This window comes from Gekko japonicus, unplaced genomic scaffold (genome assembly GCF_001447785.1).
Source record: "Gekko japonicus isolate JY-2015 unplaced genomic scaffold, Gekko_japonicus_V1.1 scaffold112, whole genome shotgun sequence".
NCBI lineage: Eukaryota > Metazoa > Chordata > Lepidosauria > Squamata > Gekkonidae > Gekko > Gekko japonicus.
The window spans coordinates 1,526,857-1,545,005 of NW_015166422.1; positions in this window are offsets into that span (position 1 = coordinate 1,526,857).

Genomic DNA, 18,149 nt, shown 5'->3' on the forward strand with positions numbered 1-18,149 from the left:
ATCCTTAAATGATGGCGATCAGACTACCTCACAACTCTTATTATGAAGCCCTGGTGTTAGTCAATTTAGAGCAGAGAGGGCTCAGTCCCATAAGGGATTCCAGATGGTAAATACTTTGGTTAAGCCAGGCAGGTCATCATTCTGAGCCTCAAAAACAGAAGACCATAATCGATGGTAGCAGGTGGTAACAACATGGTAGCAACCTGGTAGCAGAAAGGGCCAGATGATATTTGACATCCGCTGCCTCAACCAAAAGCCTGGCAGAAGAGCTCCGTCTTACAGGCCCTGGGGAACTGTAAAAACCAAGAGAAATAAATGGACAGACAGACAGACAGGAGAAGGGGAAGTTCAAAGAGCAAAGCACACCTTCTCCCTTTCTCTCCCTCTGGTGGTTGACCTTCCTTCCACTCTAGGTTATGACCCTGAGAACAAGAGCCCATCAGCTCTTGCACTTCAGGTCAAGGGCTCACACCTCTGGACCTCAAAGCCACCGGCCTCCACCTCTGGACCTCGCCAGGCCTATGAGAAGCAAAGGAGAAAGAGATTCAACGAGATGATTACCTGCCAGCTAGCTAGCTAGCTGGATCATCTCCCATCTTTCTCCAGCCTGAGAATTTCAAACCAAGTGCTCAATAAAGAAAGGACATGTTTGTTTCAATTGTTTGAGGGCACTGCTTATAACTTAAGATCAATCTGAAATTCAAACAGAGGCAAGCCTGCACATTGCTGTTTGACGCACAGTGGTCTGTTCTCAGTCAACTGCTCTCTAGGGTTGCCAGCCTCCAGGTGGCAGCTGGAGATCTCCTGCTATTACAATTGATATCGAGACGACAGAGACCAGTTCCCCTGGAGAAAATGGCTGGTTTGGAGGGTGGACTCTATGGTGTTATATCCGGCTGATATCCCTCCCTTCCCCAAACCCACCCCCCCCCCCTGCCTAGCCACACACACACCCCAATTTCCATGTATTTTCCAACACAGACCTGGCAACCCTACCAATTACCAATCTATAATCAAGCAACTGAAGACTGAGAGCCAGTGTGGTATAACAGTTAGAGAGTCGGACTAGGACCCAAAGAACCAAGTTTGAATCTGCAATCTACTATGAAGGCTTGCTGTAGGCGCCTTGGCCCAATCACACACTCCCAATCTAATCTACCTCACAGGGTTGTTGTGAGGAAAAATATGGAGGGGAGAAGAATGATGTAAGCTGCTTTGGGAAGAAAGGTGGAGTATAAATGTAGTAAATAAATTAAAAAAAAAACCTGCATGCTGCAACAGGTTCATTGCTTCCTCTGCTTTGTCCCTTTTGCCATAACATCTGAATCAGGAAAACTTCCAGTTAGAGATAACTGTTTGCAGGCAGACACACAGCCCTTTCAAACCATGCACTGGAAACAATCAGTCCCTGGTTAGCACTCGCTGTCATTTGTGCAATGTGGAACTCTGAGCAAATCAAGGCTCCAGCCAAGCAGGAAAGGGAGGAGGGGAACCCATCCGACCAGAGGGGAGGTTGCGAAACGCAGCCAGGAAGATCCTGCTAGCTGGCTAAATTTGGTTCTCCTCTGTACACAGGTACTTAAGCCCTGGGCATGCCCAGAGGAATAACCTGAAGGGTTTTTAGCCTTCAACTCTTAGCCTTAGGGTCATAGCCCAGAGCAGGAAGAAGATGTCCTAGCAGAAAGAGACTTGTTCTGTATTTTGATGAGCCTTCTCTTCTCCATTGTTTCACATTGTACTTATTTTTTGTTGTTGTTGTTGTTGTTGTAAATCACCTTGGGTCTCAGTTGGAGGGAAAAAAGCAGGATAGAGATAATCAAACACCCCCCCCCAAAAAAAAAAACCCAAATAAATGTGCAAGCCCCATAGGGCTTTTTTTCCCCCAATCACAAAAACATGGCAATTGGCAGACCCAGTCTCTTGGAGACAAAGTAGTTTTCATACTGCTGAGAGCATTGCCTCTTAGGGCTGACCGGCCACATATAATTTCATCCATCAATGACATAGGAGATGAGGGGGGAGTTGTCTGGGACAGGTTACTCTGGGGAATGCAATTAAATCCTCTTTTGCCAGGTGCGTGGGAGGTGTGCCCACAAATCCTCTGTCTGCCCCTGGCAATATCCTTCTCCTTTTCTCCAAGTGCTGGAGGGAACACGAGAGAATCCTCTAGTCCAAGGCAACGTGGGTTGGTAGCTGCCAATTTGTTTACTTAATCGGATGTAGTCTGACTTCGGTGGCTGCAGAAGAGTTTCTATTCCAAGTATTCGGACGGTAATTAAGCCGGGTGACCCGCAAACCAGCAATTACAGCGTGTCTACACAAGGCTCTGTTTAACAGACCAGTTAACCGGCAATTACAGATCTTCAGCACTGAGCATTCAAGCCAGCAAATATTTTTTAAAGTACCCCTCTCCAAAAGATGAAGGTTCTATGGCTTTGAGTTCATCCACAAGCTAGCCTAAGGGAATTTCAGAGGGTAGCCATTTTGGTCTGAAGTAAAAGAGCTAGATTTGAGTCCAGTAGCCCCAGAGAGATGGGCAAGATTTTCAGGGTATAAGCTTTCAAGAGTCAAAACTCCATTCATCCCTTTGCTAAATCCAGAAAGATACGAAGGGATGTCCTGCCACAAGTCAGGCCCAAACAAAACAGCCATAGAATACCACTGTGGTTACATACAGCTCTCAACTCAAACCACTTGAACACATCATTAATGGCCCATAATCTATGCTGGACGATGATAGTCCTCTCCTACGGGCATTAGGAGGCAAACCTTTTCTTTAAAAAAATATTATTAAATGCAATGTATTGTCATGAAAAAAACAGGTGAGGGAAAGAAGTAATAACACATAGATGGTGACAGGAAGGTAAGTAACATATTCATACTGTTAAGGGCATTAAGCCAGATCATAACCCCCTCAAGAGAATTTAACAACCAAACACTCAGAAATAAATCCAGCCCTGATAGTGTACATTAGATGCAATAATCTCATTCTCAGCAAGATATTGCAGTATTGGGAGCCAGGTAACTGCAAAGGTGCTGTTTGTATCATCATAGGAGTGGGGGTTTAGACTGTCAGCGATCTTTCCCACCACAAATTGTGTCCATAGTTTATCAGGCAAACCTTTTCTTGTCCACAGACCTTAAGCAGCTCCTCATCCACAACAATACCCCTCCTGACACGAACTCTGGGACCAGGGCCTGCAACAAACCAAGAAGCCATCTCTGTCCCCATATTCACTCTGACAACACTATCACCAGACCTAATGAACACCAGCCATACCATCTCAGGTTCATTCACTTGTTTATCTTCCAGCATTATACATGCCACCAAACGTCAGCAATGTACTTCCACTCTCTACATTGGGCAAACAGGTCAGTCCCTACACAAAAGAATAAATACACATAAATCCAACATTAATAACCACAACAGTCAAAAAACAGTGGGAAAACGTCTTCCAGATCATTCCATTGCTGACCTAAGAGAGGCACTCCTGAAACAAAGAAACTTCAAAGGAAGATTACAATGTGAGATTGCGGAACCTGAATTTATTCACAAATTCAGATCAATTGACCTCATAGGGCTGAATATGAACATAGGATTCTTATCTCATTACAGATGCTCATTTTCTGTCCCCCAAGCATTTCCACTTTGCTTTAATCATGCCGACTATTACAATATGCATGGTACCTCTGCATCCTGAGTTCCTTCTTTGTCACGTGCCTCTCACCTTCTGACTGGGATATAAGGACTCAGAGATCACCATTCTGACTCCAATCTGAGAGTGTATAAACAAGGCAGATCTCAGAAGCTACAATCACAAATCCAAAACCATGAAGTTATAACTATGACAAAGTTAAATATTAATAAATTGCTTATTTATCATAAATATAATGCATATGTCTCCACAATAATATCATCAATCCATTCTCAAATCACAATAATATCAATAGTCCATAATCAATATCAATAGTCCATTCTTAAATACACATATGATGAATGAAAGTGCTTGCAAATGTCATTCAACAAATTAAATTGCTTCTGCCATGGTAAACCATCTTATGTCCTTTGTTCTTCCAAATCCAATTACTGTGGATAGTATATGGACGTTTCTGTACAGCCCTTGATGCACCTGTTGACTTTCGATCCATTTCTTCCCAGCTTTCTCCAAGAGGCAACAGAACAAAACCCATATATCAAAAAATATCATTCAAAGACAGACAATAATTCAACAAGCACAATTTTTCAGAAGGAAAAGTTATCAATATTAATTAATGTTGAAGTTTGTCATAGTTATAACTTCATGGTTTGGGGTCTGTGATTGTATCTTGTTTCCGTGGATCCCTCTGGATTGTAGATCTCAGAAGCTAAGCAGGATCAGCCCTGCTTAATACTTGTATAGGAGACCACCCAGGAAGTCCAAGGTTGCTACCAGCTTGGTTCATCTCTTGCCTTAAAAACACTATAGGAATGCCATAAATTGGCTGAGCCTTTGACAGCGCTTTCTTCCACCAGAGTGCTGGGAGGGTTGGATTAGAATCTGGGAGACCTGACTCAAACCCCATTCACTAGGTGACCTAGGGTCAGTCACTCTCGCAGCCTAATTTAACTCACAGGGTTATTGTAAAGATTAATGGAGGGCAGTGAAAACACTGTATGCCACCCTTGGTGAGAAGGGTGGGATAAAAGGGTAATGGGTGCATTGGAAAGGAAAGCAGGAGGAAAATTATGTATGCCTCGATACTGGAAGAAACCTGAATTCAGTCCTGAGCTCCTCAAAAGAAGGGAGGGATTTAAAAAATGCAATACACAGGCCAAAAAGTCAGACCTCGTTCCTTATGCACAGCAAAAACAAATTTTATTGGTTTACTTATTTATTTTACCCTGCCCTTCCTCCAAAAAGTTCAGAACAGCATATATCAGGCTCCCCTCCTCACAACAACCCTGTGAGGTAGGTTAGGCTACGAATGAGAAAGACTGGCCCAAGGATCCCCAGCAAGCTTCCACTCCAGACCAAATTTAAGGAGGGGTCATGGTTCACTGGAAGTGCATCTGTTTTGTACAACAAAGGTCCCAAGTTCAGTCCCTGGAATCTTCTGTTAACATTTTGGATTTCAGCCTTTCCAGGACCCCCCTTTAATCCCACACCACAGCAGAGGATACACTGAATGGCAAGCAGTGTGACAGGAAGTCACATGACATCATAGCTGTGTCACAGGAAGGAGGAGGAGCCAGAGCCTATGAACCTTCCTATGCTAACAAGGAATCCTCTCCACTGCTAAAAGACCTCTCAGCATGGCATCTTTGTTCTTTATGCCTGCATACTAGCAGCAGCTTCTTTAAAAAGTTCCCAAAAAAGACAGTTCTTCTGGGTCTCTGAGCTAGCAGAAAGAGCTTGGTGACCTATCTGAGGGTCCTGACCTACACCATGGGAAGCTGATGAGTTAAAGGATTTCAGGCACTATCTCTGTCTGAGACCTCAGAAGAATGCTTGTGCCCTTCAAATAATATTTTATTTAAAAAATTATATGGCACACCCTCTGCTAAGAAATGCCCAAGGCAGCTCACAAACCTAATTGTTAAAGCCATAAATGGTTTATCAATAAAGAAAGAATTCTGCATATAAAATAAATAAAACAATTAAGGAGACAACTTGCAATAAAACCACAGCATCCTCCAATACCATAAAACCAGACAGTAAAACCTAAAACCAGACCAGATCATTAAAATCCAACAATAAAATTTAGAGGGCAGTGGAATGTCTAATTGAAACGAAACACATGGAAATCAAAAGAAATGCCCAGGAAAAAGAAGAAAGATTTTGGCTGGTACCTAAAGCTCAACAAATTTGGTACAATAAGAGTGAGAAGCAGTTACACTTGAACAGCCACAGGGTCAAGTTATCACCTTCCTTGCCAGTCACAAGCTGGGAGCCAAATGTCTGGCGAACTGTCCAGAGGTGTCTGAGTGAATTCAGTTTGCCAAAATGCACTATTTTCTCACACAATTAGAAAACTCTCTAATACTCCCTCCCTGCTACACATTCATCCAATGTTAAAAGGCACACAGTTTTAAGAAAAAGTCAGTGGGAGATTTTTGAGCTGAGACTTAAGTCTATAGTTTTAGAGTTAGCTTTGACTCTCGAAAAGTTATACCCTGAAACTCTTGATGGTCTGTAAGGTGCTACTAGAGTCTAATCTAACTGTTCTACCGCAGACCAACACAGCTAGATTCTGAAACTATAGACTTAAATAATAAATCTCAACTAAAAAATCAGTGCATGGACTCTAATCTGGGAGAATTGGGTTTGATTCCCCACTCCTCTACTTGCAGCTGCTGATGACCTTGGGCAAGCCATAGTTCCATCAGAGCTGTTCTCTCAAGGACTGTAAAAAACTCTCTCAGCCCTGTCTACCTCATAGGGTGTCATGTTGTGGGGAGGGGAAGGGAAAGGAGTTTGTAAGAGGCTCTGAGACACTGAGTGAAGGGCGGGGTATAAATCCATTCTTCTTCTTCTTCTTCTTCTTCTTCTTCTTCTTCTTCTACTACTACTACTACTACTACTACTACTACTACTACTACTACTACTACTACTACTACTGACCTGTCCACTGACTAGACTCCTCTGCCGGGAGAAAAGTTCAGGGAAGTAAGTGCAAAGCCATATTCAAAACTGAAACTAACCTGATCAGCATGTGGCTTCTTTAAGAATGATCCTTACAAAGAAAAAGGTGCATTGATATGTTCTTATCAAATTATTTTATATATTATTTGAAATGCTGTTTTAATGTTCAAATATTTTCATGTTCACCTCCTTAAAGGACTCTATTTGGGTGAAAGGCAGCATATGCTTTAAATAAATAAATCAAACATCTTACAGGACTACTTTGTTTATTCACCATCTGAGTCCAAAACATCAGAAAACAAATTAATGACAATTCTGCATTTTTAAAAATTCTTCATCAGCATTTTCCCGAATCTGATGCTTGCCCTCAGCAGAATATTTCCAGACTGCTCTGCAGTCCATTTCATTAGCGTCCTCTCCAAGCTCAGGTCATGGAAAGCCCAGCAAATATACGGAATCTATTCTGGTGTCAGTGCACAACCATTTTTTAAAAAATATTAAGTTTTGGTTTTCTGATAAAGCTGCCCCCCCCCAAAAAAAATCTGCCTGCTTTTTTTATCACCTGGACATTATTTGCATTGCCTTTTTAAAACCACATTATCACAATGAGATCAGACTGCAGTGCCTCAAAAGATAAATGATGAGGATGTTAATATGGGCAGCAACTTCATAGCAGATCAATACAACTGAGGATAGATTTCACATTTGTTTCACATGGGACTGTCCCAATGGGATAAGATTAATTCTGTGGGGATGCCACATCTGGATCCTCTTGGTCAAGATCCTGGGTTTGAGGTGAACTCAAATACAGTGAGATAAAGACTGAGGTGGGGGGAAAAATTTAAAAGGTCAAGGGACCTGAGTTCGGAGGTGTCACGATCCTAGGCTTAGAGAGGCCTAGTGGTTCCAGGGAAGCCTGTACTAGAGTAGCTATCAGGGCCTACATTTCTTTTTCTTTTTTAAATTTTTATACTTTATTATTTATAATTACATATACAACAACAGTCAATACAAATTCAAAAACATGTAAGAGCAAATGAGTAATACAAATAACAGTATAATGATAACATATAAAAAGTAACTGTATCAACAATCAATACATAGCGTGTATCAATAAATCAAATTTAATGTATTCCAAAAGGAGGAGTATTAAGTATGATTAAACAGGTATTCCAGGAAAGGAAACCATGTTGAAGTAAAATCTGAATTCAAAGAATCTTTTTGTCGAGATAAGACAGAGTCAGAAATTTTGTCCATTAAACAAAATCTTTGAACAGCCATTCATTAACAGTTAAATGAGTAGAATGTTTCCAAGATTTGGCGATTAAAATCCTGGCAACTCCACAAAGAAGGGCAATTAGATCTTTATGAAGTGTGAGTTGAGGGGTAAGTCTCCATGTGTCTAACAGTAAAGAATCTACAGTAAAGGGTATATGGATAGCTGTGATATCATAAATTTGTTGGACAATCATGTGCCAGAATGCTTGGACATATTTACAACTCCACCAACAATGATGGTATGACCCTATGTCTCCACAGCCCCTCCAACAAATAGGAGATGCTTGTGAATGTATGTTATGTAACTTCAGTGGTGTGAGATACCATCTAGATAGTATCTTAAAAGATTGTGTTTTGATAGGTGTACGTTTTGATTTAATGTAGCGAATGCCAGATGGACTGCCATTGGGGGTAGCTAAGTTGTATTGAAGTCCTTATGCCAAAATGTAGTGTATGATGGTAAAACTTCATTATAGGCGTCCATAATCATCGTGTAGAGAATGGAAATAAGAGATTTATAACTAGGTCTTGGTGTTTTCAATAGGATTTCAAATTTAGTTAAGGGTCTTATAAGGCTTCATTTAATATTTGGTGAACGTATTAAGTGAGCTAACTGTATGTATTGGAACCATTAAAGTGTATTGCAAAGTTTGGCATCTTATGCAGCCTTATCTAAAATAAGGCCACAATGTGTTATGTCAATAAGCCTAGTTAGGTTGTTACACCTTAGTAGATTAAAAGAATTGGGTAGCAGTGCAGATGGAAACCAAGACTGGCCCGTGAATGTAGATATCAGAGAAACAGAAGGTGCCAAAATCTTTCTGTGTTTATCCCAGATTGAGAGGCCTACATTTCCCACGTCTCCTTTGGACTCTGTGATTGGTTAACAGGGGATTTGGAGGGAAAACCTGCCCCAGTAGTAGAATAGAGAGTGGTGCCTGGGAAGAATTAATAAAAGGCCTTGCCCAAAGTGAGAGGTGGTTCATTTCCAGGGAGCAAAGCTGGGGAAAGGCCGCTGCAGATGGAGGGATCCCTCATCAAGGCAGGAAGGGGTGAGTCAGCTTGAGGCCAAACACCAAGAGACATCAAGGAACGGTCTAGATAGACACGCTAGGGTGACTTATTTTATTTGTTTGTTTACCTACTTTTACTGTTCTCAATCTTATGCACATTACTTGAATTACAGTTTTTGCTAGACATCTTAAATAAAATGTTTATTATTCTGCCAGGGTCCTCACGCCTCATTCGGTCACATATAAAGTATACCTTATTGGGAAAGAAAAAAAAATTAGGGGTCGGGTGGGTGCTCGGGGCCCTCCCAAGGAGACCCATACCAGAGTGGTGGCAGCCATTAGAGAGCTTTTCTAGCCGCTGCCCACAACAGGAGGAGAGAACAAATATAATCTAGAAGCTCTTTATAAGAATCTAAAGCTTTGCCCGCAGGACCTGTAGTGGCCTATTAATCCCTCCTTTGCAACAGAGAGTGGTGGTAGCATAAAGGATAGAGTTGTTAACATTCACATAGTAGCTGGAGATCTGCCACTATTACAAGTGATCTTCAGACAACTAATAATAATAATAATAATAATAATAATAATAATAATAATAATAATAATAATAATAATAATAATAATAATAATAATAATAATAATAATAATAATAATAATAATAATATTTTCCCGCACGGCTGCTTGCTGGCCAGGCCTCAGGACCCGTATGTCAATCGCCACACTGCCACCGCCTGGCCGGAACATCCATTGCAGGCGTTCTTTTTCGTAGCCGGGAAGCTGTTTCGCCTTTTACAAGCCTCAACCAGGACGTCCGACCGTCAGCTAACGCCCTCCCACAAGGGAGGTTGGCGTGCCCACCCTCTCTAAGGAGTGGTTCCCATTTTATCTACTCTCCGAAGCTTTCGAATCGCTGGGTGGATGATGAGCTGGGGACAACAGGCTGGCTGCTCACACCAGCGCAGGGCTTGAACTAACACAGTTCAGATGTTAAGACAGTGGGATATACCCACTGTGCCACCGCTCCCCAAGATAATTTTCCCTGGAGAAAATGGCTGCTTTGGAGAGTGGACTCTATGACATTATACCATGCTGAGGTCCTCCCATTCCCAAACTCTGCCCTCCCCAGGCTCCACCTCCAAAATTTTCAGGTATTTTCCAACTCAGAGCTGGCATCCCTAATAAAGGAAGAAACCCCCCCTCCCCCATCTGGCATTTTTCAGGCTTCACATTTGGGATGCTGAGCAAGGATGCACACCAAATGCCTGGCCTACTCAGCTAAGAAGTACTAAACCAAAATGAGAGTAAGAGCAACAATAATATATATTATTTAAAAACCTAAATATCATTGGTGTTTTTTTTTAAAAAAAACAACAACCCCTAAATGTTACAGTTTATACAAAGGTTTAACAGAGGACAGGACTTTATTAGGACATCCACTGACAACTGATCAGATATCACCTGCACACTCCAATCATTGCCTGTGCAGAAGCGTGAAATGAAGAACGAGAGCCAGAACCCACACGCCTACCAGGGACTCCGATTTCCTTGCGGTACACAGAAGAGCACAGCTGCCTTTTAGTAAGACAGAGTATGGCACAGATTAGCTTAGAGACCTTCTCTGTATGTCCTGCAAACTGAAGGATGCTCAGTCAATTCAGTGCACAGCCAAAGCATGGCTTGGTGTTCCAAGAATGAGGCTTGGGTAAAATCGAGCACACTTCACTCGGTTTTAAGCCAATTAAATCTCAGCTGTTCCTATTACATCAGCTTATTTTTATCTGACATTTTTGCACCCTACCTTTCACTTGGATCCATGAACAGCTTACATAAATTAGAAAAGAAATGCATTGTCACAGAAGCAGAAATTACAAATGAAAGGAAATGAGCCACAACTGTCACTCATGGGCTACCAAAGGCACAATTAAAGAATCCCACTTTACAGAAACTCTGAAATCTCGGTAAGACCAGGGTCTTCCTCACTTTCTTGGGAAACCCATTTCACAGCAGAGGTATAGCCATGGATAAAGAGCGCACACAAAGCTGCCTTCTACTGAATCAGACCACTGGTCCATCAAGGTCACTACTATCTAGGCTTCCGGTTTATGGCGACATGCAGGCAGACAAATCTCCCAGACGTCCCGGGGATGTAAACTGCACACCAGCGTGTGGGAGGGGGTCCGACGGGTCGCGACCAGTGTTCCCCCTAAGCTGAGTTAGTGTGAGCTAGCTCACGGTTTTTGAGCCTCCGGCTCACACATTTTTGTCTTAGCTCAGGAAGGACGGCTCCAGAGCAAACGAATTTATGCAGTAGCCGAATGTCTCGCTCACAACTTTAATGCCAGTAGCTCACAAAGTAGAATTTTTGCTCACAAGACTTCACAGCTTAGGTGGAACATTGGTCGTGACCCCCCCCCCGAAGCCTTGGTAAAAGGCTCCCAGCCAGGGGGCTTTTGAGGGGTGACCTCTTCGATGGCCGAAAGCCAGAGAATTGAGGCGCCCCTCCGCCCTGAAGGTCCTGCCGCTGAGTGACCACATGGTACGAGTGCTGTTGACCGGGACAAGCATTGGAGATCGGGCGAAATAAATGATGACGAGTGAGGCCGAATGGCCAACAACGAACTGTGAGTCGGGTTGAAGTGAGCATGAAGATATAATAAGAAGCTGCCCCCCCCAAAGAGCGACGGGAAAACGAGCAGAGGAGGAGTCCCTCCCAAACGCATAGACAGAAGGAAAGAGGGGGGAGCAGAAAAATAAGCGACTAAAACTGTTTTAAGAGACTTACCAGAGCGCAGAAAAGCATTCGGGGGAATATCAGAGACTTTAGCAACTTTTTTGAAAAGTAAACAAATCCAAAAAGATGGCGGGGAAGAAACCGGAGAAAGAGAAGCTGTTGAAACCGAAACTAGGGGCCAGTCCTCGAACGGATGAGGTCACTGAGCTCTCAAAGCTCTTGGCTGACTCCCTGCACCCCCTGCTGGACGAAATCACTGGCATTAAACAACAACTGTCAATAATTGGTCAGAGTGTGGCAGCGCAGCAGATGCAACTGACTCAATCCTTAAAAGCAACAGAGCAAATGGGAGAGAAGGTGAAGGAAATGGATGTCACTACTAAAAAAGTTAAGAAAAAGGTGCAAAAGCTGGAAATGAAGCAAGCTACGGAAGAGTCAAAGCTTTTACAGCTACAAATGGATAAAGCAAATTTGGTCCTACGGTTTCAAGGGGTCCTGAAAATTAAAGGAGAGAATCTTAAGCAACGTTTGAGTGAAGCAATAGCCCCAATGACAGATTCAACAGCGGAATACCTTTGCAGTGAGGTGGATGTGGTCTAAAGGTCCTATTCATCGTATATCAAGAAAAATATTCTGCCTGGGGAAATAGTGGTCAGATTCTCGAAGAGACATGTGAGAGATGCTGTTTTGAAAGCAACTTCGGGAACACGCTTGAAAATTGGGGGCAATAATATCAGGATTTTAAAAGACATTCCATTTGATATAAGACAGAAGAGAAAGAACTATAAAGAATTAATCCTTTTCTTACAAACAAATTGCATCAGTTACAGGTGGTTAACCCCAGAAGGCGTCATTTTCAAGCTCAATGATAAAAAAGAAAAGATTGACTCTGTTTTTAAAGCACGTGAATTTCTGCGGACACAGCTTGGGGAACCAGAAGAGGGCAAAGGAGAGGAAAAAGAAAGCAAATCTGATGGTGAGTTGGGCTCGGGGTCTTCGGACAAGGACTCCCCCTCTGAAAAGGGGGCGGCTGCCCCCAAAAGCTCATATAAACTGAGGATTAGAAAAGATAATAATAAAAAACAGCTGAAGGACTCTGATTTGTGCCTGAAAAAATGTTGAAATAACTTGGGGATGCTCTGGGAATTTCTTTAAACAGTTAAAGGGATGGTTAAACGATAATTAATCTAGCATAACTGACTAAATTCATTGTATTATTAGTAGCTTTTAGAAAATAGCATGGTGTTAAGCTGATGTATTGATCTCCTACTCTTGGGTTTTTAGTTAGTTGTGGGTCTTTTTTCTTTTTTCCCTAGATGTAGTTCCCTTTCCCATATTTTCTGTTGTAGTTTTGTAGTCTGCAAAAAAAATCAATAAAAACCTCCCCCCATTTTTGGGGGATGGAAAAAAAAAAAGGTCACTACCGTCTACTCAAACTGGAAGTGGCTCTCCAGGATCTCAGGTAGAGGTCTTTCCCATCACCTACTACTGCTTGGTCATTTTAATAGGAGATGCCAAGGATTGAACCTGGAACCTTCTGCATGCAAAGCAGAGGCTCTTCCACTGGGTCGCAGCTCCTCCCCTAGTGGGCAGCATGAACCATGAGCTTGTGCAGTTACAGTTTTTACCAATTTAAATTGAGGAATTACTAATAATCCCTAGTATGTTGATCTACTGAGAGAGTAAAAGCCTGAATGGAAACGGAGGAGGAGGAAGAGTTAGGTTTTTTCACCACTTTTCTCTAAGGAGGCTCAAAATTGCCTTCCCTTCCCCACAACAGGCACCTTGTGAGGTAGGTGGGTCTGAGAGAGCTCTGAGAGAACTGTGACTGGCTCAAGGTCACCCAGCAGGCTTCATGTGGAGGAGGAGTGGGGAATCAAACTTTGTTCTCCAGGCTAGAGTCTGCCACTCTTAACCACTACACCACACTGGCTCTCCACTTGAGGTGGAGGGGGAACTGCAGACAATCCCTGTTCTGATTATCAGTGCTATCCTGGGGACACATGCCAGTGAAGGCCAACATGAAGGTGCAAGGTTGTGGATTGAGGATGATGTGGTGCCAGGGCTCAAAGAAGATGCCTATGTCCTATGCATGGGATCCCAAACACCAACTAAAAAAATGGCCTGAACACATAAGACATGAACACACACGAAGCTGCTTTATATTGAATCAGCACATTGGTCCATCAGTATTGGCAGCTGGCCTCCAGGGTCTCAGGCAGAGATCTTTTAAGTGGAGACGCTGGGGACTGAACCTGGGGCCTTCTGCATGCAAAGCAGATGCTCTGCCACTGAGCCACAGTCCCTCCCCATGCACTTGAAGGTCATGGGAGAAAAAGCAGTTGGCTGCACAGCCTAGGAATAGGATATGCAAACAAATGAGATCAGAACAGCCACAGAAGCAAGACTTCATTAGCAAACATTACAGTAATAAACAAATAAAAATGCTCTTAAAATACTTCAGTCCGCTTCGGTCTGCCGAGAACCTGACTCATCCCCCTGATAAAGATGGATTGTACAAGCCACCAGCCAAGCCTATCCTGTGCCAAAACTAATGCGCTTGGAAGCATCTATTTGGCAGTGAACAACCCATGAATGTTCCCAGTTCTTATTTAAAAGGCCAGGTGTGCCTGGCAAGGGATGAGCGAGCCAGTTGATCTGATGATGTGCAAAAATCACACCCCTTCCCTGACATCCCAGACAACATTCTAAACACACATTTGCATTTATTCACATCCCGTTTTTCTCCTCATTTGGGACTCAAAGTGGCTTTGAATATCATTCTCCCCTCCGCCATCCCCTCACAACGACCACCCTGTGAGGAAGGCCAGGCTGAGAGTTTGGGACAGGCCCAAGGTCACCAGTGAGCTTCCACAGTCAAAGTGGGGGTTGAAACCCCAAGCCTCCCAGGATCCTAGCTCATCACTACCTACTACACCACGCTGGCTCTCCCACACTCTAGGAAGGCTCTACTATGTGCTGATTCCATGCATATTTTAAAATCCATTCATATGAGATGATTCTATAAGGCTGAGACTGTATCTACACATTGCTGGACACTGTTCTATTGGTGGGCCGCAGCGATCATTCGCCACACTGCCACGCCAGCAAATATCGCTTGTGAATGGCTGGTACCGTGTAATACTAACACAGTATCCAACAACACACTGGTGCAGCCTTAAGAGAGGCAGCCGCAGTAGTGTTCAGACATTCTTTATAGCAACGGGAGAAGAGTTTCCTAACAGCCAGCAGGAAGACTCAATATTGACAAACGTTATTTGCCCTGGTAAAAAGAGACAACTAGAGCTGTTAGCCTGGAGGCAAACAGCTTGTTCCATAGGTGGTCATGCAGGCAGTCTGCATGACAGAAAAACTGCCCGGCATGCACCTGAGAGGGGAGGGGAGGCGGCACGGCACAGCCTGATCTCATCTGATCTCGGAAGCTCAGCAGGGTCGGTACTTGGAAGGGAGACCGCCAAGGGAGACCCTGCAGAGGAAGGCAATGGCAAATCACCTGTGCTTCTCAATTGCCTTGAAAGCCCCTTGCTGGGGTCGCCAAAGTCAGCTGCAACTTGATGCCACTTATATATGGATCTTGACAGCACCGCGGGGTCCTGGGAAATGAGGTTTTCATACCAAGAAACCAGCAAACATTCAGCAGCTTTATATAGTGTCAGACTGGAGAGCCAGTTTGGTATAGCAGTTAGAAGCGTGGACTCTTATCTGGGAGAACTGGGTTTGATTCCCCACTGCTCCATACGCACCTGCTGGTGTGAGCTTGGGTCAGTCACAAGTTCTTTTAGAGCTGTTCTCTTAAGGGCAGTTCTTGAGAGAGCTCTCTCAGCCCCACCTACCTCACAGGGTGTCTGTTGTGGGGAGGGGAAGAGGAAGGAGAGTGTAAGCGGCTCTGAGACTTCTTTGGGAAGTGAAGGGCGGGGTATAAACCCAATCTCTTCTTCTCTTCCTCTTCTTCTTCTGAGATCCTTATTGGCTACTTCAGCCAACTGATCCCCACTGGGCTGGAAGATGCAATACTGTTCTTAGCCATTTACAGGTAAGGCAACGCAGAGCAGGTAAGATTAGGACAGCAGTACTCCCGGCACACTGGTCAATGTAGGAAGTAGATTTCTTGAGCCCAGCCATCAGCCCAAGGGCTAGACTGGATTCTGTAAAGAGACCACCATATGCATCATTTAGCCCTAAAATACAGTCACACAGAGGGATGGGAGTTAACATCTCTCCCTCTTTCCCCAGTTAAAATGGACCGGCGGCTTTAAGGCCTGGCAAGGGGCAGAAGGTAGCAGACTAATAGCCCAGCCTAGTCTGATCTGTTTAGATCTTGGAAGCTAAGCAGGGTCAGCACTGGTTAGTACTTGGATGGGAGACCACCAAGGAAGTCCTGAGTTGCTATGCAGAGGCAGGCAACGGCGAAACCTCTCTTGCCTTGAAAGCCCCACGAGGGGTCACCCTGAGTCAATTGCGACTTGATAGCACAAAACTGTTAAATTAAGGGGCAGCAGAAACAAAATGCAAAGATCAATCCTATTTTTCCTACCTGGACTTCAGGCAGTTACAGAACAGAGAACCTTTATTTGGCATACCATAGATAAATCAAACAGGGGAGAGTTTAAGGGTAGGTACAAAGAACAACATCAATCAAAATTCCCAATATCTCAAAAAACACAAAACAGTCCTAACATGGTTTACAAGATTTACAGAGTATTACTCTTGACTTCCATACATAGGTCAAAAATTCTGCGACAGATAGTGTTGTTGCTGGACTCTTGTCTGCTAGGAAAAAAGATAAGTCCCTATCCAGAAAGTCTCTCTGCATAGGGAAGAGAGGACGAATCAGGATATTGCGCATAGCGGAATATTTAGGACAGCGAAAAAGAATGTGGGTAACAGAATCGGGTTCCCCAAGATTACAGTTGCAGAGTCTATCCTTATACGGGACACCCCTGTATCTACCTGAGACCACTACTGAAGGGAAAAGGTTGAACCTTGCAAGCATAAAAACCCTCCTAAAAACTGGGATTGTCAGATTAGCAATATAAGGTACCATGGATGTATGTAGGGGAAGGAGGGGTAATGAATAGGGAGAGCAGACCCCAAGACTACCGGCATTAATGATCTGCGCCTCTATATCCCACATTCTCCTCTTGACCACCTGCAAGATTGCGACCTCACCACAGTTATAGAGGGATTCCAGGTCAATACCTAGGGTACCCACCTTTTTTACTATGGCCTGTGACCACTCTGATATATAGGGGTCAGTTAAAAGTTGGGCCATTAGGCTAGCAGGGGGAGATCGAAAGTAAAGCCGAAGCCAATATTTGATCGTAATGATCCAAGCCCGAGATTCTACCAAGTGAAGACCCAGCTCCTTGTAAAGAGCAAAGAGTGACACTGAGTTGGAAACACCAAGAATCCTACGCAAAAAGCTGGAGTAAATGCTCTCAACTCTCTTATTGAAAGACTGGATCCAAACAGGGATCCCGTATAGCAGACGAGATATAACAATTGCTTGGAACATCTTAAGCGCAGCCGGTACAAATTGGTTGCCCTTTTGGAAAAAAAACCGAATTAGGGCTGCAGCCTTATTCTTAGCCATAGTCAGGGAGTGTTCTCTATGCGAGCACCAGCTTAAGTTGTATGAAAATAGCACTCCTAAGTACCGGAAGGATTTTACTTGCTGTATTTCTCTTCCCGCTATTGACCAATGGTTACATTTCCATGATTTAGAAAAAACCAATATTTTTGTCTTGTCAAAGTTAATGGAAAGGCAATTCCGGGAACAGTAAGCATTAAACTCGGATAGAGAGCGTATGAGACCAATCCTTGTAAAGGAAAGGATGGCAGTTGCGAGGGAGGCATGTTCAGGAGAGGAAATTTGGACATATTAGTTTTCAATCATCTTAGTAATAACTGCAAAATTGTCCAAGGTCCCTTTTCAGTATTTCACTGATCATTCTCTAAATGCTATTTTATCACTTCCTTATTGGGCCTGAAAAACTTTAAACACTTCCTGCCATTGGACCACTGGTCTCTGAAATTAATGTGCTTTTTTATCCACTCTTCCAGGTTACTAATGATCCCGCTAAATTATTCAATTATTAAACTACTCGTGTTAAAGCTTAAAGCCAAATGCAACAGAAAGTTCTTTCAAGCAAAAATATATTTTTTGCAAAGAAAACGATGTGATATTTAATTTCTTCCCCACTTTTGAATGAATATTTGATACCATAGCAAGCAAAACATTTGTTGGGGGGGGGAGGCCAGACCTACCACACAGGGCGGTTGTGAGGATAAAATGGGGGAGAGAGAAAGAACTGGAGGAAGGTCAGGATAATAATAAAAATCTAAACACAAAAGCCATCTAAACCTTTTCTCAGGACCAAACTAAACATCACAAAACTTTGGGCAGGTTTTTATATCCTCCAGAACTTCTCAATAGACGGGATGATATAATAACAAGTGGAGTATATATATATATATATATATATA